The 20,997-nt window shown below is 38.0% G+C and overlaps 1 protein-coding gene across 1 annotated transcript in view; it reads left to right on the top strand.

Annotated features, from left to right (window-relative positions):
- TMTC2 (transmembrane O-mannosyltransferase targeting cadherins 2) overlaps positions 1–20,997 on the top strand; it is a 237,224-nt gene that overhangs the window by 65,505 nt on the left and 150,722 nt on the right. The gene's annotated exons all lie outside the window — the stretch shown is intronic.

Raw genomic sequence — 20,997 nt, 5'->3', positions numbered from 1 at the left:
TACATGATGTCTTACTATTTATTCATCCCATTTCACCAAAGTTCCTTAACTAATTAGGAGAAGATTGGAGTCCCGGGAAGTGCTTTGTTGGTTTCTTTTGGTTTGTTTTTTTTTTTGACCCCCTTCAGTTAACACGTGGATGGTAATTTTTATTCTACATTTTATAATAATCACTACAAAACACCAAATACAACAGGACTCATAGTATCTTTGGTATGTAATTTCATTTCCCATTCAGGTTTTTTTTGATGCCCTGCATTCCTCTTCCCTTCATTGGTCTGGCTCTCCCCTTGCTCTTCTAATGCCTTAGCTCCGTTCTCCTCCCATGTGTAAACCTGGTTTTTGCCCTCCACATCTCCCCATCATACACTCATTTCCCATTGCCATTTCCTGCCTTTGCTATGCATTATATTGAGGTTTGGCCCTTTGGGCTTAGACAAGTTTGACTTGATGCCAGGGAAGCAATGAGAAGTGATGGTCTTGCTGGCTGATGACAGCTTGTTCCTGAGCAAAGCAGCTGCAGGTAAATTTAGTCCTCTGATGAGAGCAACACTTTCCCGCTTCCCTCCCCCCCCCTTTTTTTTTTTTTTTAATATTTTTCCACAGGGAATTTTTGAAAAAGGACAAGCAATTCATCAAAGTTTAAGGAAAATGTGAAGTTTATTAAATGTCCTAATTGTAACAGTTTAGCAAAAGCGTACAGTGTTGTGTTTACCTCAATCTTACATGAAATTTGGAAAAGAAAAGGAAATCTACCAGCAACAGAGCTTCAATATATATGTTAGCATCTAAGCTAGGATTCTGGACTAGCCAGCAGAGAAAATAGACAGACAATCTGGGCATGACTCGTTTAAAGCAGGTGTCGAAAATGGTCAGATGTCTACCTTTGAGAAACAAGCACTCACCTAAAGTTTGGAGTGTGTTATCTCACAGGAGAATCTCTTCAGGGATGAGGAGCATTTACTTGGGAGCAACAATCAGTAGTAATTTTGCTTTTGAGAAACAAACCGTCTGAACTTAAATTACTATCTTTTTGAAAAAATTTTTTTTTATTAAAGCCTCAGTCCTTGTAAGTAAATAAAACAGTGGTTGAATAGGTACAATTGATTCCTTACAGAAGTGTTTCTGTGTATTCTCTATCCTCCGTATAATGGGAAGTGTGAAATTTTTTGAGGGAATATTTGTACTTTCTTAATGCTCAGCTAATTGGGCCCTTATATATAATAGAAACATTTTGGGCTGGAAGTGGTGTGGATTTGGCCTCTGCTTATTTGTTTTTTTTTTCAGGAAATTGTAACTGCAAATTAGTGATTGTGTAACAGTAACAACAGAGCCATTTAATGTTATTTTCCCCTTTAGGAAGGGGAAGGCAGTTGAGAGGGAGGAGGAGGGTTCAGAGATTTTAGCATAGCTTATTGTCTACACAGTCGAGAAGCTTTGCTGCCCTGTAGCTTCTGTATTGTCCCGTAGAGTTTTGGTGGCTTGACCTGCTCTTCAGTCTGTTGACCCTTGTCTTTCTGCTCAAGCTTGTGCCTGTCTGATGCTAATTAGAGAGCTGTTTTCAGCTGTGTTCTCCTGAAAGCAGAATGTTGTCTAAAGACCACATTGGTGGTCCCAAACAGAGTGATGCAACACATTTTCCCAGTTGCCCTGACTGCCTGCACTGTGAGCAGTTACCATGCGAGGTGCATTATGTAGTTATTAAGCAATGAGGTTAAGGTATCAAGTGCTCAAACACTGTAGCATTGGCCTGCTCTCTGACTAGCTAGGTAACTCATTCAGAAAGGAGCCTGCTGGTGTCCTGCCTGTCTGTGCTGACATTCTGGTTTAATTTTATTAAATGTAGCTGTTGATTCAAAACACGGAGAGTGCTATATAAAAGACTATTATGTGGGAAATTCAAATAGTGCAAGACTTTTTGTGTGCTGGGCTGCCTTTGTATTTCTTCTAAAAGTAGCACAGAACTAACAGGCATTGGGTGTCAGGGTTTCACAAAATAATGTGAATATTTTGCAGCAGCTGCCTAAATAGAACCAAAACCAATGTATAAATTACCTTCAAATGACCTGTTTCTGTTCTTTCTTTGTTGTGCAGGACTTTGTTAAAACTATGAATTTTGCCTATAGAATTTTTGGTTTTTGAATAATTAGTGTAACATTGTTATATTGCACCAATCTACTAGAATATCCTGTAATTATATTGTAAAATACTTTGATAGAAAACAGAGTTGCCTAAATCCATCTCAGTAAGGTTAGTATCAGCTTCCCAGGTAGGTCCTTGGATAGCTAGGATGGCTTAGAAATCATATGAACTAAAACTTCTGCTTATAATTTTCTGTCGTTTTCTTTGTATCACGATTGCATAATTTGAGAAAGGTTGATGATGGTGGTGTTCAGAAGCTGCAGATGCTTTTGATTATTTTTTTCCCTTTTTTGTTTAGAGTAGTAAGTGTTAGGAATGATGAGATAAGTTTGCTTGTGAGTCCATTATAAATTGAGGACCATTTTTAAAATCCAAGCTATTTTGAGTTAACAAAGGCAAAAAAACTAATTTCTGTTAGATTTCTTTTTGTATTTATCAAATGAATAATAATAAATCCGTACTCAAAAACAGCTGAAACAGTTTTATATGCATATTTGCAGGTGCATAAAGTTTGTCTAGTCAAGGAAATAGTCTGTAAAACTTCAAAAATGTGACAAGTTTTAATTCCAGCAATTTTGTTAGTGAGACCTAAGTGCTCTATTGAGTGAAATTTGTGAGCAAAAAGGACTGTGCACAGTCACTTTTTAATTGGGAGCTGTGGGCCTTATTATTTGGAAGTGATTAGACAGTGCTAAAAGACTCAGCTAAGATGGAAAACTTACTTTCTGCTGACTATTTTTAAAAATTGCAAATACAAACATACAATGCAGTACACTAAGGGTGATTGTTATTCATAGAATCATAGAATATCCTGAATTGGAAGAGACCCACAAGGATCATTGCAGTCAAACCTCTGGCCCTGCAGGAAAATCCCGGGAATCAGACTGTGTTCCAAACAGCATTGTCCAGATGCTTGAACTCTTGTCAGACTGGGTGCTGTGACCACTTCTCTGGGGAGCCCCTTCCAGTACATGACCACGTTCTAGTTGAAAAACCTTTTCCTAATATCCAGCCTAAGTATCTCCTGACACAACTTCAGGCCATTCCCTCAGGTCCTGTCACTGGTCACCAGTGAGAAGAGATCAGTGCCTGCCCCTGTGCTTCCCCTTGTGAGGAAGCTATAGACCATGATGAGGTCTCCCCTCAGCTTCCTCTTCTTCAGGCTGAACAGCCCAGGTGACCTCAGCCACTCCTCATACGGCTTTCTCTCCAGACCCATCCCCATCTTGATAGCCCTTCTCTGGATGCTCTCGAATACCTTTATACCCTTTTTTTGTTGTGGCACCCAAAACTGCCCCTAGCACTTGAGGTGAGGCTGCCCCAGTGCAGAGCAGAGCGGGACAATCCCCTCCCTTGCCCGGCTGGCGATGCTGTGCCTGATGCACCCAGGACAGGGTTGGCCCTCCTGGCTGCCAGGGCACCACTGGCTCATGTTCAGCTTCCACTGACCAGGTCCCCCAGGTCCCTTTCCATGGCACTGCTTTCAGCGTCTCATTCCCCAGTCTGTCCGTACATCCAGGGTTGCCCCATCCCAGGTGCAGAATCTGGCACTTCCCCTTGTTCAACTTCGTATGGTTGGTGATTGCCCAGACCTCTAATTTGTCAAGGTCTTTCTTCAGGGCCTCCCTGCCTTTGTGGGACTAAACAGCTCTTCCCAATTTAGTTAGTGTCTTCTGCAAACCTAGTATTCCTTCCATGCCTGTGTCCAAGTCATTTATGAAAATGTTGAAGAGCACAGGGCCAAGGATGGAGTCCTGTGGAGCCCCACTGGTGACAGGTTACCAGTCTGATGTCACCCCATTCACTATAACTCTCTGTGCCTGACCTGTTATCCAGTTGTTCATGCATCACATGATGTGTTTATCCAGCTGTGGGCTGGGCACTTTGTCCAGAAGTGAGAGATGGAATCGAAAGCTTTACTGAAATCCAAAAAGATTACATCAGCTGGCTTTCCTTGATCAACTGGATGGGTCACCTTGTCATACGAGGAAATAATTTTGACAAGAAGGACTTTGCCCTCATGAAGCCATGCTGGCTGTGACACATGACTGTGTAGTCCTTCAGATGTTTGTCAGTACCTTCCAGGATAATCTTCTCCATAATTTTACCTGAACTGTTACGCTGTTTTATGTGTGAACAGAGCTATTGTGTTAAATGTTTGTTGGTATGCTTGAATATTTAGAGAAGTGCCATAATGAGTGGATTGCGTTGAGTCATCTTGGTTGGTCATCAGACTGAAAAATTACCCATAGAAGAAAAATTACAGGAGTAAAAGCTTTTTAGCGCATGTATCTGTGGTTTGTAATGTAGGAACGTGGATTTCATGTGTGCATGCATTTTATTTCCAGTGTCTTTGCTGTGAGTGATTACTGCTGAGATTTCTGTGATCCTATCACAGCCCCAAATTGCTCTTAAACAGGAAACCTTGTCCAGTCATTTTTAAAAAAGAGTGCTTTGGCTGATGTATTTGGCATGCACCTTGTCTGTGACTATAGTTATAAGATACCTTATTATTAAGTGAACAAGAGGAAGACCTGTAATATAGAAAAATGTCATGACACATAAGATCTCTTCAGGTGTTTTTAATCACAGCACTGCTTTTCTCTTACTAAAGCAGCATCAAGGTTTTCACCCCTTCATCGCTCTCTGGTTTACAGATACCTTCCTGAATGTTACTTTACTTCCAAACAGGTTCGTTTTTACTTTATTGAAGAAAAAGGCAGTTAGAGTCTTCTCTCCTTAGAATCTGTGACTCTTTGAACTATTACCTGAACATTTTGATAAAACATAAAATACCTCTTAATGTTGATTTCAAAACTGATATGCTGATGCCATTTGATGTAAGGGGTACCTTAAAAGTTTGTTTAAAACTTTGTGATCTTATGTGGGAAATGTACTGGAATATTTTTCCTCTAAAAGTGAGTAAAGTTATATAAAAACAGGTGTGAAAACACCTGATTTTATAATATATAAATATTAAAATTAGACTGTATAAATATATAAATATAAAATTAGACTGCCTAGGGGTTTAAAAAAATCCTAGAACTTAAGTGTCGATACCCTTTGTAATTCTATTTTATTTTGCTATAACTATGGATGGTGCTCTCTCTGCTGCTACTCTTACCAGACTGCTGGAGTCAATATCCTTCAAGAGTTAATTCCACATACCTCACTCTCTTGCTTCTACAGAGAAATCTGTTCTTTTTAATTTTCGTCTAAATTAGAGAGCTCTCTTCTCCGACTAGTTTTGTTTAAGAGCATTGTTTTGTTATTTGTGTTGCATCCTGAATGTTTTATTTATTTATGTATTTCTCCGGTGGAGTGGGGTTAGAAAAGGTCATTAAATAATTGGGCATTTTCTATCCCCTTTTTCTCACAGTAAATCAGGTCTTAATGCTCAATTACTCTGCAGCTATTCAGACTATTGCAGGGCAGGTATAAGTCACTGTGCTCTAATTTGGCAGTGTTTTAGACTTTCTGTTGGCTCTTCTACCAACACTTCTGCTATTGGTAAAAGTGACTATACGATGCAAGGCAAAGAAGAGTCAAATTTGAGGTGTAACAGAACCTTTTATTTCATACCAAATTTCTAAATCTGAATGTTTTGCTGAACTGCTGGTGCCTTCAAGTTGTCATTTACGATGCCTTTTGTATGACTATGTTTAAAATTATTAATAAGCTTTTTAAGTTAAGGAGAGTAAGTTCTGTGATGCTAATTATCAGCAGCATTTGACTTTTATAGCACTTAAAACCCAGAAAGGATGTTGTATGAAGCAGTTTATTGTTTTTTAATGCTAGCTCGTACAAATTTTAACCTCCAAGATGTCATTTCTTTAGTAATTTTCCCAGTGTTCTTCAATCATAAGCTTTTATTCTCGCTAATAGGAATGTATGAATGGTCATTCTAGATCAAATTGCTTATCCATCTTACTATTTTGTTCACAGGAGTGAACAGCAAGTGAGTAAAGGTGTGAATGAGAGCAGAGGAAAACACAGTGAGACTTTCTTGGAACCTTAATACCAAGAATCTGCATTTTGGATCTGCACTGAATACCTGTATTATTAGTGTGTGTTAGAATAAAGCAAAAACCTCACTTTGTATTTCACTTCCTACATACCACCAGATGTTTACACATAGCTGTTCCGTGACTTTTTTGTGGTATTTTTTTCCAATTTGAAAGTTCTCAGTCTGTTGAGCTGCTCCTTATATGAAATAAGTTTATCTTTTTTCTCTCTGTATGATTTCTAGTTTCCTTTTTAAGAAGAGAAAAACAAAGAGAGCATGGGCTCTCTAAATAAATAATTGGGGGCGTGCACAAGTATATAGCATGAGATTTTATTTTTTTAAAAATAGCTTTATATTCCACTTGAAATTTGTAATAAATCAGCATTAAAACACAAGCTTATGAATATTTAATAACTTCTGAGTTTTTTTTTTTTTTTTTTTCTTTTTTATGGGCAATAGCTAGGTCCAAGTTCATTACTTTCTAAATAGGTACACTCAGGATATGTTCTGCTTGACTAAATGTACATCTATAGAATATGTTAGGGTTTACTAATTAAATAATTTTCATGTAATGAATTGCCTGCAAAATATTTTGAGGGCTTTCTCAGAGTTGGCAATAATTCGTACTATTGGATTTAACCCAGCAAACTTTGTTTTTTTCACTGTTACTTCTCTTGTTACTTGCTCTTACACCTGTTTTTCAATAGTTTAATAAAATGAGAACAGCAGAGGTGCTTTTTTGGATCTTTCTAAAGACATTCCAATGGGTGTTAAAAATATATTTTGAGCCTGTCATGAGGTTTATGCCTTTGTTCTAGCTGTCTTGTTTTAAATGTAGCATTTTCTTTTAATTATATCCTTACATGGCAGCATTGAATCTCCTGAGCTTTTTATCAAAACCAGTGTGCGGTTCTGGAGATTCACTGACTTTTTGGAAGAAAACACCGAAGTTGAATTCATTAGGATGAAAGCAAACCTTTAGTTTACTTTTTAGTATTATAATACATGCATTTTTCTATTTTAATCTTCTGTTGTATTTAGCTTTGTTTGAAAGTATTAGAAGATCTGGTTCTTCTTTCATTGAATTCTTGTATCAGAATTTTGATCAACATAAATGGTCACTATCACTTTATGCAAATTAAAATAAGATTGACTATCTTACTTTCACTAGCCGTGGTAGTGAACAGATTTTTGAGAGATAAACTGTAAACCTAGAAGTGTATATGCAGTTTGTCTTTCATGAAGGTACACAGGCTTTATTTAAATATGCAGGAAGATTTACCTCCAGCTTAGTTTTGCTAGGCTGCTTGGGAACTTCGCACAGTGCTGTTTCATCTTGACTAACCTAAATAATTTCCTGCCATCAGCATTTTTTCCATCTCCTCTAGGTCATTAATAAGTACATGGAACAGTGTAAGTACAGCTCCCCAGGGCACACCGCTGTTAACTTCTTTCTGTGCTTGGAGTCTGCCGTTTATTAATACTGCTTTGCTTCCTACCTGTTGGCTGGCTTTCAGGCTGTGACAGGACTTTACTACTCACTCTGCGGTTACCAGGGCTGTGTTTTGTTTTGTTTGTTTTTAAACCGCCTCTGATGTAGGACATGTAACCTACATTCAGGGCTGCTTCCTTGCCCACTGTTTTCTTAAATCTCCTAAAGAATTCTGGCTGCAGAGGGAGGCAATATTTCATTTGTAAGGGCTGTCCTTCTTTTCATCCCTGTAATGCTCATCAAAATGCTTTATATCTCCACGTAGAATCAATCTCACGGTCCTCAACATCCAGATATTTTTCACTTTTAAGTATGCTACAGCTTACCCTTCAATAAAAGAGGGTTTTAGCAGAAAACCATAATTTGGGTTGATGGTGTGTGGTAATGAAGGATGCAGCTAGATATTTTCCAGTGAAATTGTAGCACTGGTGTGCTCTTGTTCTGATGCCCACTAGCAAAGAAAGTGAAATCATATCTACATAGGTTTAGGGTTTTTTTTCAGTTACTTCTTTTTGTAAAGCATATACGTTTTGTTACTGAAAATTGCACCCTGAAAGTAATTTACAGGATTTTAAACTTTCTGAATAAAGAAGCCCCTTTCTTCCTATACACCATAATTAATTTAGCATATTATAAACTCTAAAATAGTATATTTTATTACTTTGGTGTTATTACAGTGTTTCTTTCATGTAGTATTTCTCTTCTGTGGTATCATCCATTTGGCTTTGAATTTATTTTCTCAGTTTTTCACTCCTTTCAACAGTTAACATAGTTGCTGTTTTTTATTTTGAGCTCATTGCCCCATTTCACACTTCCTCCTGATTCTCTCAAATGTGAGAGCTAAGTAAGCTGTTTGCTTGTTTTAGCTGAGTTGCAATTTTTAGGAAGAAAAACTTTTCTGTTTAGCAGCAAGCATAGATGTAGTAAGTTTTATAGCTGGTGTGTAGGAAAGCAAAGCTGGGTTTATTTTACCTTTGTCTAAAACATTTTGGGGCATTTCCACTGTCAGTGGAAATTGAAAACCATCATTATTCTGTCTTCAGTCTATTCTAATGTAATGTAAACTTCCACATTGGTGGGACCATGAACAAGAGCTTTGCTATCAAAGGATTTGTATGCATGCATAGACTAAATGTTGCCATATGCAAACCCCTTACTGGTTTAATATTTAGAAATTTTGATTGTTTTGGGGTAGACCATTGGTATTTTAAAGCATGATGCATGTGTTGCATACTTGAATTTCTCATCTTATGTTATTTAGATTATTGTAGTGGGTTGAACTTTTCTAATTAGGAAAAAAGATCATGTGGATGAATGGAGGATGGATCTGTAACAAGATCATGTGCTGGTGTACTTGGGTGTATCCTTGTGTTTCGTTATTTAAATGCATTGTGGCACTAATTACATGTGTATGTATGGGGATACAAGTGTGTGGATCACTTAAAGCTTGGGGTTTTTTCTTACAGAAGTACTTTAAAAGCAGAAGAATAATGATTTTGTACTAAATACTATGATGGATTCCTCCCTGAAGAGTATGGGGAAAAATAGCTTTGGGGGTGGTGGTGGTGGGGTTAGTTCTATTTATAACCTGGTAGTAAATTTCAGTGTTGGAAGGCTGCTGGGAAGCTGGAGACGTTGTCCTTTGGCTTCATTTGCTTCATTCTTTGTAGAGTCTGTTCCTTTGGGAAATACTTAGCTAATACCATTTATTCAGAGTGTTTGAGGTAACAAAGTAATTCATAGCAGATTGTGTTGATTAATAATGAGTGCTGCTGCTTTTTGTCTTGATATGCTATTTGCAGTGAGATAGTCAGAGATACATAGCTGTTCTTCTACACAAGAATTAATGCCTTAAATGTCTTAAAGCTTGAAGTTGTTCCTTGTCACCCTCCCTTGCCTCCTCCCAGCTGAGGTACGACATTCCAGCTGAAAACACCCAACCTTGTTCTCAATAACTGTGAGGGAAATAGAGAGGTCTGTTGTCACTTGTACTTGCTCTGGAGTTGTGAGGGGTTACAGTTAAGAACAGACTTTGTTGTCTAGCATCTGATGTGACCACACCCAAGAGAAAGACCTTGTACTGAAGAGATTAATTCAAATCGACAAAGAGATTAGTGCAAACCCAAGTCCTTACTATTTTTCCTGGAATGCTGCTCTTCTGCACTCAGAGGTGACAGACGGACATCTTTGTCCTGTGAGTGCAGTCAAGAAGGGGGCTTGCCTCAGGGGCTCGCTGATGCTTAAGGGGTGGTTGTTCAGGTAGGTGCATGTGCATGGAAGATGCAGATGTTAAGTGCTGATGCTTTCAAATGCTCCTTCAGAAGACCCAAGAGGTAAAGCTAGAGAAGGGTTGTGTAAATTGTTTCTTCTGCATTGTGGTGGGAGCTTAGCAGCAGGTTTGGGAAACCCTGGCGGCATGCAGATGCTGAGTATGAGAATGCTGTCTGGGCTACCAGGTCATTCTGGACAGGCACATCCTCACTGCTTAACATGTGGAAGTGATTTTAATTCTTGTTTTTCATTCAGCACAACTACCAACAAATGAATTTCTCTCACCTTCTTCCTTTATTTAAGACTTAATTCGTGGTTCCTGGTTTTTTTCCTCCCTCACCTTTTATAGTTTGGTGCTAGCAGGGAAAGTGGCCATGCGGGTCTTTATGATTGTCTGGACAGTCCTTGTCGAAGGAAGATAATTGGGTATATGTGGCTCCAAGCAGGTGCTGACATATCTTGAACTGGGGAGGTGTGTGCTGGGGGGTGGCACAGCACTTCTTTCATTTGTTCGGCTGTTAAAAGCTTCCAGGATGGACATGCTTTCTGTATAGTCCTTGTCTGCTGTTGTTCACTGGCTGTTCCTGTAAAATTTGCTTTATACTTTTGTTTCTGCTGGAAGTTCTCAATAGGATATGCTCATTCACACCTAAATCATCCTGTCTTTTTGGCCAAAAAGTAATTCTGTATTCTCATAATAATAAAAAAAAAGGCAGCATAATAGTCATCTGGGTCATTTGTTAGAGGATGACATCTTAGAGGTCAGGGTAGGCAAAGAGCTGGCTGCTATATTGATTTGGAATGCCACAGAGTATTTCTTGAAGGCTGGAAGTCATTACTTTTACAGACCTGTTATGTCTTATGTGCTCAGCATAAGCTTACTCTTTTGGCCCTTGCTGCATGATCTCCTGCTGTGGTCCAAATGTTTCAGACACTGGATGCGCAGCCTTGCTTCCACCTCATATCAAACACAGCTGATTCACAGATCTGTGACCTTTCACTGATTTATTGGTGTATTGTCCAGAAATGTGGGAGGGACAGAGGGGTTCTGTTACTCTTTGGAAAATGTGTTAAAAGAAACAGACTTTCAGTACCAGCTTCATAAAGTAGGCATTCCCTTTCAAAGGGTCTAATTTGCCTTTGGCAGAACAGCCTCACAATTCTGCATGGGTTGTGTTGTGAACCCATGCATAAGTGTGTGTTTGTTGTGTGAATAGATGCCTTTTTCCCTGGATGCAGCTTCCATGGAATGATGTGTTAGACTTTTACATGAGACTTCTAAGAAGTGTGGACATCTGCTTTTGTATAAAATCACTTGAGTAAAAGTCCTTTTCAGCTAACCGAGGAAGGAATTGAACAGACATGTCTTTGCTGCTTATTCAGAAGGTACTGAGCTGCCACTTCTTCCACAGTCTGAATAGAGAAGTAGGGAATAAACTTCAGCAAAAGTTTAAGAAAACAAAGCAGGAATTTTCAGAAGTGTAACAGGCATAATTCAAGCTAATTATTTAAAAAAATTATGAGAAATTAAGGGTGCTAGTACTGATAGTTTCTGCTTACAAATGTAGATTGTTAAATTATGCTGTTATCTGCATGCACTCTGTATTGCTTTCTGTACTTCTAACTTTCTTAACTGGATAGCCTTTGCCTTCCTCCTCCTGCTTTTTCCATACAGTCTTTGAATATCACGAAAAATGCACGCATCTTGTTTTCGTGCTTGAAAAGATTTTCATTTGCCATCTCACTTGGGGGGCCATAAAAATGCTGGTTTGGTAATTGCAGACTTCAAGTTATTTCTAGTATGTGGTGAAACATGAGCATTTCAGATAGTTGTCTATGGAAAGGGACAAGCAAGATTTGTTTTTCTAAAAATAAAAGTCATGTTTTGGTATTATGAGTACTGTGCAATCCAATATTTACAAATAAAGTATATATGTGTAAATAAAGAATTCTGTACATACAGGGCAGACACTGGGTGTATATGCTCAGTAGCAACCACTTCCAAACTTCTATCGAGTGTACCAGATTTTAAAGAAATTCATGGCTAACCTACTGAATGATATTTTGTTATTGTATTGGTCATAGTCATAGGCACAGAGCAGCAAATCCTGCACTCTATATGGTACTCTTAAAGCCTATAAATTACTTTATGTGCTACAAGGACAGAAGAAGTCTTTGAAGGGAGAATCTGGCATGAAATGTGATTGTTTGCAAAGCCAACTGATTCATTGCTGGACTTCCATTTTTCATATTGCTAGGCTATTCAGAAAAATCCAGATCTTTCTGAAGCTAATTCATTGTCAAAATCCCATTTTCATCAGTGAAGCAAGATCCAGATACGGACTTCCATGTAATCTTAATAACTCTTTTTTTACATGTCTTTTCAATTTGTCTGCCCTGAAACGTTGTTGAATGGAAATACTAGCATTTAATATTTTTCTTCCAGGACTATTCTCTTTGCTTACATAATGATTTTATTCCTCTCTCTCCACAACAGAATAAAGAAAATTCCCAAATGGAATCCGCTACAGGGATGAGTGCCTTCAGTGCAGAGCTTGAGTGGAGGCCCAGACACTGAGCTTTTATTTTTCTTTTCAACAGGAGAAAAACGTGTAATGTCTTAGCAGTATTGCTCGTACTCTTGCCATTATTCATGTAATCCCTCTGCATTTCATCAAACTAATGTCTTCCAATGAAAATACGTGAGGGAAAAAGGAAGGGCTATTTGTGATTATTCTCATTTGTTAAGCAAGTTAGTGCTTGTTCTGTCTTCACTTCTTGCATTTGAAATGGAATTCTCCTTTCTACATCATCATAGCATTTGAGCTCCTCACAGTCTTTGTAGTACTCATCATTGCAGCACAGTAAATATTTTTTTAAAGTGTTTTTCTACAGAAAAGTAATTATGGGTCAAGAAGTTTTTTGAAGTTACATCTTAGAGAATTTCTCTGTGTATTTCAATGATTTTAATGGGCATTAAAATTCTGATAATCTGAGTAGTGTTCCCACCAAGCCTGGAGCTGTATTGCCTTTGCTTGATGTGAGCATGGCAAATAGTAATGATGGGTGCCTGGCCTCTAAGCAGTGTTTCCTTATATCGCAGAGGTAATGTCTTCGGCAAAGCCAGCTATGAAAGCTCCTGCCACTTGAGAGGTTTCTGTTGCTCTCTGGGACATGGAGACATAATTTCCTCCTCTTCAGATGGTTCAGTGTGACCTGAAACTGCAGCAATCAGCTGGTGTCAAGGGACAGCCGTATTACACATCTCCCTAACAAAATGTACCGCACATATCATTTAAGCAGTGAACCGGCAACAAATTAAATAGTTTTACTGTTTGTGACAGAACCTTAATTAATAAAATCTGATACCAAGTGGGCAGTTCTGCCCCTAGGCACATCATTGTGATTAGATATTTTAAAGAATCGTGATAATTTTTTTCATGTGTTGTTATTGTAATTATTATATTCTTGGTCTTGGGTTTTCATTCTTGCATTCAAGAATCCTGAAGATCTGAAAACTTAGAGAAAGGAAGGATTGCTGTACTGTTGTGTGATAAAGTGTTGCTTACATCGTTCTTTCCGTTTGTAACTCATAGGGGTTTTATTTATCTCCTCTGGTTACTTGCTGCTTTTTTCCATGCCTGTTGTTGGTATTTTTACAAGGAAACTGAGTGAAGTAAAAATTGACTGAGGATAGATAAACTGCTTCAATAAAGGAGTCTGAAGATTTTTTGACTTGTCTCTTTGGGGCAGGTCTTGCAAAAAGCCTGGGGCAAGGGCACTAAACCATTGCTACTAGAAGGATAGTAGCATTACTCAATCAACTTTAATTAAAATAAAATACTTGCATGAAAAGGCAAGGTCTCCTTGGAGATTTTAAAATACTTTTTTTTTTTAAAAACAATAATTGTAAAGTGGATTTATTTTTAGCTTAATAACAGAAAAACTTTATCACAGAACAACTAGCTTTTGGGGTTCTAATATATTCAGTTTTTCAAGTATTTTATTTTCTTGTGGAATGACAGTGGAAAGTAGTGTAATGTAGTGTTGGGGGGAGTATTCTAGCTATAGTGTTCTAGGAGTGGTCTAATTGCCATTAAACTGTGATAATCACTCTTTATTCTCAAATTGCTTAAATTAGCTATCTGTCTTTTTCTAAAGGGAAATCTTACTCTGAAATGAAACGGACTATATTCAGTGTTGATATTTGCCAGTTTTGGCCCTCTGTCTTTGCTATAGTTAATAGTGTTCTTTGCGACAGACGATGATTTGTACGTAAATGTGAGAAGACCCTGGAGATTTGGAGGTGCCAATAAAATGGATCCTACCAGATGTGGTGGACAGATTTAGGCTGTAGAAATCAGGTGCATAAATAGCATTTCTGTTGGGAACAGGTAGTGTTGTGCATGGCTTGTCTGAGTGGTGATGGCAGGACCCAGCATGTGTTCAGGTGTCTTTTCAGGTATGGGCCCACAAACCAACATCTGACCGACTGCTGTTGCCTTCTATGAATATAAAACTCACTGGTGGTTAAAGTTGCTACTAAAGTCTTAAGAACAGAAATGATGTTCTGAAATGAAGCCTTTCAAGTCAATGAAGACGCTTTCAATGTTAGTGTTGAAGCCAAGCATCTGGAACTGGAGATTTAAGTGAAATGTGAATGCCAGGAACCCTTTTCTTGTTCATTTTGCATCAAGCTTCGACACTGCTGTAGTAGTACCAGCCATTTGAACTCTGAAATGTATCAACTTCTGCAGAATATAGAAGGTCCTATTTTTGTTATCTGGAAGTGGTAGCAAAGAGAATTGAGCTGATTTCCTATTGATTTTGTGTGTGCATATTCAAAGTATGTTATTTTTATTTCTGATGTTGATTTGAAAATGTGAACTGTTTAGTGTAGCTTCAGATCATCTTGTTAAATGAAGCTCCTTATTACACAGCTGTGAGAAGTTTAAATTTAGGTATGTTTCTGCACAGACTTCCAGTACATTTACTGATCTCCCTGCTGGAGGCATGATGGAAAAGAGCAGTAATACCTCTATATACCCACACAGAACAATTGAAATATTTTCAGTCCTTTCTGGTTTCACAAGTATTAATAGAAATCTTCCGTTTGTTGTTCCAGCCGCAGGTGCTCGCCTCGAGTCCTGTGTGCAGTTTTGTGCACCACAACATAAGGATATAAAGTTACTAGAGAGCGTCCAAAGGCGGGTCACAGGAATCCTGGCCTGGAGGGAAAGTTGCATGAGTAGCAGCTGAGGTCGCTTGGTTTATTCAGCCTGGAGAAGAGGAGACTGAGGGGGAGACCTCAGTGTGGTCTACAGATTCCTCATGAGGGGCAGCACAGGGGCCAACACTGATCTCTTCTCTGTGGTGACTAGTAACAGGAGCCGAGGGAATGACATGAAGCTGTGTCGAGGGAGCTTTAGTTTGGTTGTTGGGAAAAGTTTCTTTCCCCAGGGGTTTGGTCAAGAACCAAAAGGCACTCTCCATGGGGGTGGTCACAGCACCAAGCCTGATAGAGTTCAAGAAACATTTGGACAATGCTCTCAGGAATGTGGTGTAATTTTTGGGGGTTGTGTTGTGCAGGGCCAGGAGTTGGACTCAGTGATCCTTGTGAGTCTCTTCCAACTCAGAATATTCTATGATTCAAAGTAGTTACATTTATATATCTATCATTATGTAAGTTCACCTGGTTTTAGTAGCCCATGTAAATTTTAAGTGAGTTGCCAGTTATGGTTAAACTATGACGATGGGAGACTATTTAATATTGGCATTGAGTAAATTATCTTGTTAGAGGGTTAAAAATTTTATTTGTAAATAAGGCATAATGGAGTGTTTAACCTCTCTGTTGGGAAGCATAGCCAGGTGGAGTATGACTGACAAGAAGATGGGACATGGTGTATAAAAATGTTTGTCCTTTCATCCAGACCCATTTCTTCTGTCAAAGAATTGGCAGTGCTGTCCAAAAGTGATGTTTTTCTCCACTTTCTGTACTGTTTACTGCAAGGTTGATAAATATTCTTCTTTATTTGATTCCTTGAATAGATAAAATATTTCTCATGTTGGTAATGGTTATGTAGGTTGTAGATAGCAGTTAGATGCTGTAGCATGTGTATTTATTTAAGCTGGCCTTTCACGCTTTAAAACCCAGGAATTTTTCCAGCACAGGTGAAAACCAATCAGCATCATATTGTTGTCAGAAACTGGTGGTGGGGAGGACGGAGAAGATACCAGGGATCTGTTATGGGAACTTCTTTTTCTACTGCAATGAATTTTTCAGGTAATGAAGATGCTAGCTTCTTTTTGTTACTCAGCTAGTAGATGTTGACCTCTACAACATTCAAAGTTCACAGTAGTTAAAGCAATCTCATTGTCCTCTATGACTTTTTGGGTCACAGCAGCCAAAAAGGCACTCACTCCTTGCCCTTTCATTTGGGAACTGTGATTTCATGGGGGCTTTCTGTTTCTGTGAGGTGACTGCTCTGAGTTGACTTCATTTAGAATTGATTATAGAAACAAGTTGAGGCTGTCCATGCTTTTAGTGTTCTTTTCAGTGCCTATTAAATGTTTGTCAGGCTTTTTATAGACAGTCTGTGAACTTCAAAAATATAAAATGTTTACATTCAGTATGATGAATGAGGATTTAACCAAACTACTCTTATTGACTGCATGCACTTAGTATTTATGTAGTATTTTACACTTTTGAAGTGCTGTACTAACATTAATTTTCAAAACACCCCTGTACTGTAGGTGAGAAACTTTGTGTCTAAATACCCATCGGCAGTACTGAAAATGTCCCCACAAGGCTATAAAAATGACTGAACAAAGATGTTATAAATTAAAAACCTGTTTAATTTAGTTTGATGTAATTTGCTAACCCTAACTTTTGTTCATGAAGAACAGTAGATGGCTGTGCTTGCCCTTAGGACTCTTGGCTCTCCTGGGCAGAATGGGACAGTAGCATGCAAGAAACAATTCCACATTTCTTTGCTTTCTCCCCCCTAAATTATGCTGACTGGTTTCTGCCTAAATATATTTAATGTGTTTGTGGTGCCTAGAGAGGGACATTGTAAGGTGTGAAGTTTATATGTGCATTAAAAAACCATAAAACAACAATGTGCTTGACGATAAATCTGTTGATGTAATTGGGGAAAAATAGAGGGTGCATATTCGCAACAGCTCACTGTCAGATGTAAAAGTTTTCTGACCTGCTTTTAGGAGCAAGATTTTAGAACTTGCTATGAAGAAGTTCTTAGCCAGACTATTAAGAAGTGACATAATCCAAAAAGGCAGATTGTTTGAAATTTTGATCACTTGCTTGATAGAGTGTTTAAGTTCCTAAGACTGAATGCTACATTTTAAATTAACACTTGGTCAGAGAGTGAAGAACCCCTAGCATTTAGTCCAGCTATCAGCAAGGAAAAAAGTAATTATTGTAAATTGATTAATTTCTATATTATTGTGCCATTTAAAAGTAAGTGATTTGAAAAAAAATGTCCCAAACGTTTATTGGATGGAATTGTTGTTTCTGACAATGATCATCATATATTTGGACAATTTAATGGCTTTGTATTGAAATTTCATTTCTTCAGCATGGGGAAAATAATTGTATTATATATTGTGTGACAGTTTTTTTCCCCCCAGTGTGGTTTAGTAATCCTACATTCTTAAACGGAAATGAGAGAAGACAAAAAAAAAAAACCCAAAAAACCAAAAAAACCAGAAAAGCTGGAGGAGAGGGAAATGTCTTCTAATCTGATGTAGAACTGAAGAAATGTTAAAAGGTTTGACCAGAGCAGAATAAGTCTGAAGTCTTATGGCAGAAAAATATTTGAGACTCAGAATCTGTAGTTCTTGAAATTGCAGTGTGTAAAGCCAGTTTGCCATTATAGTATTGAATGTTTGTGTGTGTGGAATTATACTTACAAGAAGAAAATCTACTGAATGTTAGATTCCTGCTGCTGTTGTAATTTTCTTCCTCTAGATTGTCTTTGTTCGGCTAGATGAGTCTTAAAAAAGGAAAATTAGCCAATAATGAATCAGTCATGTAGAAATAATTCTCTACAGGAATATTTGTCTTGGAATGCCTGAGTTTTTATTTATACTAACCACTTTACCCCAGGAGTGAAAGAGCTTCCAGATACCTAATAGTTTGGACTTGTCTCCTGAACACTGTTTTCTAGTGGCTGTTATGTTATTGTACCTCTTCCTGGAGGTCATGGAATTACAGAATCCTTTAGGTTGAAAAAGATCTCTAAGATCACAGAGTCCAAGACCACCACTAAATCATATCCGTAAGTGCCACATCTACATGGAAATTGGATCTAGGAAATTGGTGAATATTTTAGTTGTTTGGATTAATAAAGAAATAATCCTCAGCAAGTTATTTTTCTGTAAAACAAGATCTGATTTACTCTTAAGAAAGAAGTTGGCAGCTTAGACAGTGTTAATGGCAAAACAAGGAGATGCGAGTTTGCATCATAATATCCCCTTGGCAGTAAATTTTGACGTTCAAAAGATGAGTTCTGTCATCTGACCATAACCACGCTTCCAAAAGGGCTAAGTGGCTGCTTAAAAATAAACCACATCATTTTACTGGGGTGTTGAAAAGTGGTGTTCTGTCTTTATGATTCCACCTATTATGTCAGTTTTACTACTACTGGCCTTGCAGAACAGGTACAGGCGTGGGAGGCTGAGCTGGTTCATACATCACCTAGAGAACTGCTAATGAAGTTTCAGCTGCCAAATTCTGCCTGCAAATTAGAAGCATAGAACAGTTTCACCTTGTTTACGTGGCTGTTTAATATTCTGCTTTGCCTTTTAATTTCTAATGAATCTGCTTGCTGCTCCAAAGCCTTTCTCTTGTTTTTATGTTCAATTCAAACTGATTGTCCTTGTACATTAATTTTCAGTGTTACTGTTTTGGGCACAGTAGTTGTACTCCTATGCATGTCTTGTTGTGGTCTGTAATCTTTAACACTGCATTACATAAATGTCACTGCAGTTGTAATTAGTCCACCAAAGTTTTAGTCCTAAATCAATGGCCGTATAAGCTTCAAAGGGGAGCAGTTTGCAGAACCCTGGTTGATTTTGTAGAGGCAACAGTTGGAGATAGGTGACTTCTTTTTGTGAGCACATTTGATCTGGATTAGAAGGCTTTAAACCTAGAACCAGTCAGTCATTTTCACGGTTGCTTTTCTGAGAGGAAGTGCTCTTTTATTTCTGGTTAAATGACACAGCATTAAAGAGTTGTGACAGATGAGGGAAACATCTATGTCCAATTATTAATTCCTCTGTTTCATGAATGGGAGCTATGATTGCAGCCATAAGCATGGATTAGAACTTCCATTTTGTAGCAGAAAACATGCCATGCCTGAAGACTTGAAAAAGGGACATAAAGGGAGGTGTCATCGATGAGTAGCTTTGTTTGTAGAACTTGGATTGCTCAAGGCAGTCATTCATTTTTTGCCTAGTTTCTGTCCCTACTGTTCTCCAGTATGGGAAAACCTAAAGAATGGCTAGAACAGAGCAAGGTAGGTTAGACTGCTTTTAACACTGGCATTCTAGGACTGGAATCCAGTGACTTCAAGGGAGAAATAGGAGCAGACAGAAACTGGCTTCCCTGAATTCTAGTTCTAGCTAAGAGCCTTGCAGTTGCTTCCCATATTGTCTTTCCTTCTCTCAAATTAATAAGGAATTTGATGAAGAGAGTGGATGAAGTTTGAGTTGTCATTTCTGTGGTCAGGGATGGTATTTCACTGCTCAAGAAAGGGGGTGGAACGAAACAGTGGCTGGATTTTGCCCTGCTCCAGCATGATGGGAACATTCAAGACTCATTGCATGTGTGCTGTTTGGTAAAAATAAGATGCTCCATTGGAAAGACTGTAGCAGAAATCTCCCACTTTCCCTCCCTTGCCTCAACTAATAAAATGAGAACGAAAGTGGTGCTTGGTAGCTCTCAGTTCAGAAGAGCTAAAAGCACTTGGGCTTAGGAAATCAGTTGCAAAGCAATAAGAATTTCACTTTTATATGAGGAGCTTCTTAATTAATCATAATAAACTCTACGATATGAAGCTTTGCACCCTCTTCCTCACTGTAAATCCATACCTGTAAAAAAGGTTCAAGTGTTATTACTGGTAAGTGCATTGTTCTGAGTTGTTGCAGCTTTTCTACTGGAATATTTCTGGCTATATTCAGAGAATAGTTATTCACTTAAGAAAGGTGGTTTTTTTTCCATTAATGCTAAGTAGACAAGACACTGAAATGGCCATGAAATATGTACCAAAAAAACCTTTTACAATATTATATTTAGAGAGAGATCTTTGTGTATTTGTGAGAGTTTCAGAAGTGATGGGAAGATATGCCTATATTTGAATACTTTATTTATTTGAATTATTTTCTTTTTCCTATAAAATCTCTCTCCTAAAGCCAAAGAGTAATCTCTGTATATCAACACCAGAGATGAAATTGCTTTGTCTTCTTTCCGGACACAGATATCTGGGGGTAGGTGTTAGACCTGATCTGAATGGCAGAGATGAAAAGGGCTCTGCACTTACAAGTTCATTTGTATAGGAGTTTTTGCATCACAACAATTAAGTTTTATTTCCCACAATTGAAAAAAACCTCCAACAAACCATGCTTATAATTTTCTAGTAACAAAATGCCCAGAAACCTAGAACTAAAAAGCCTAACTATAATTAATTGAAAAGCTTTTCTGTAAAAGCTAGTGGCAGTGATTTGCATAAATTCTTATTAAGGTGAATAATATATTTTCTTCAAGATCCATTAAACAAGCTTTAATCAGTTGAACCTGAAAAACATCACCATGAAACTTCAGTTTAAAAGTAATTACACAGCATCTATTTACATTCTGAAAAAATTACAAAAACATATCGAAGAGACATCAGTGTCCTTCAGAGGGTAAGAAGCCGTGTAATAAATATGGAGAGGAAGGGTGGATTGTTGTTCCTGGCTTTAAATTAATTCCACAAAGGCAAAAGATGCCTGGTGGGAAGGAAGCCCAGTGGGGTGTCATATCAGAGTGAGGTATCTGCAAACTAGTTTTTGTGCTATTTTGATGGAG

This window comes from Corvus kubaryi, unplaced genomic scaffold, assembly GCF_017639235.1.
Source record: "Corvus kubaryi isolate FWS band 111438036 unplaced genomic scaffold, C.kubaryi_AGA036_p1.0 137, whole genome shotgun sequence".
NCBI lineage: Eukaryota > Metazoa > Chordata > Aves > Passeriformes > Corvidae > Corvus > Corvus kubaryi.
Note: the sequence above shows the minus strand (reverse complement) of the source record. Positions and strands in the feature narration are given on the sequence as shown.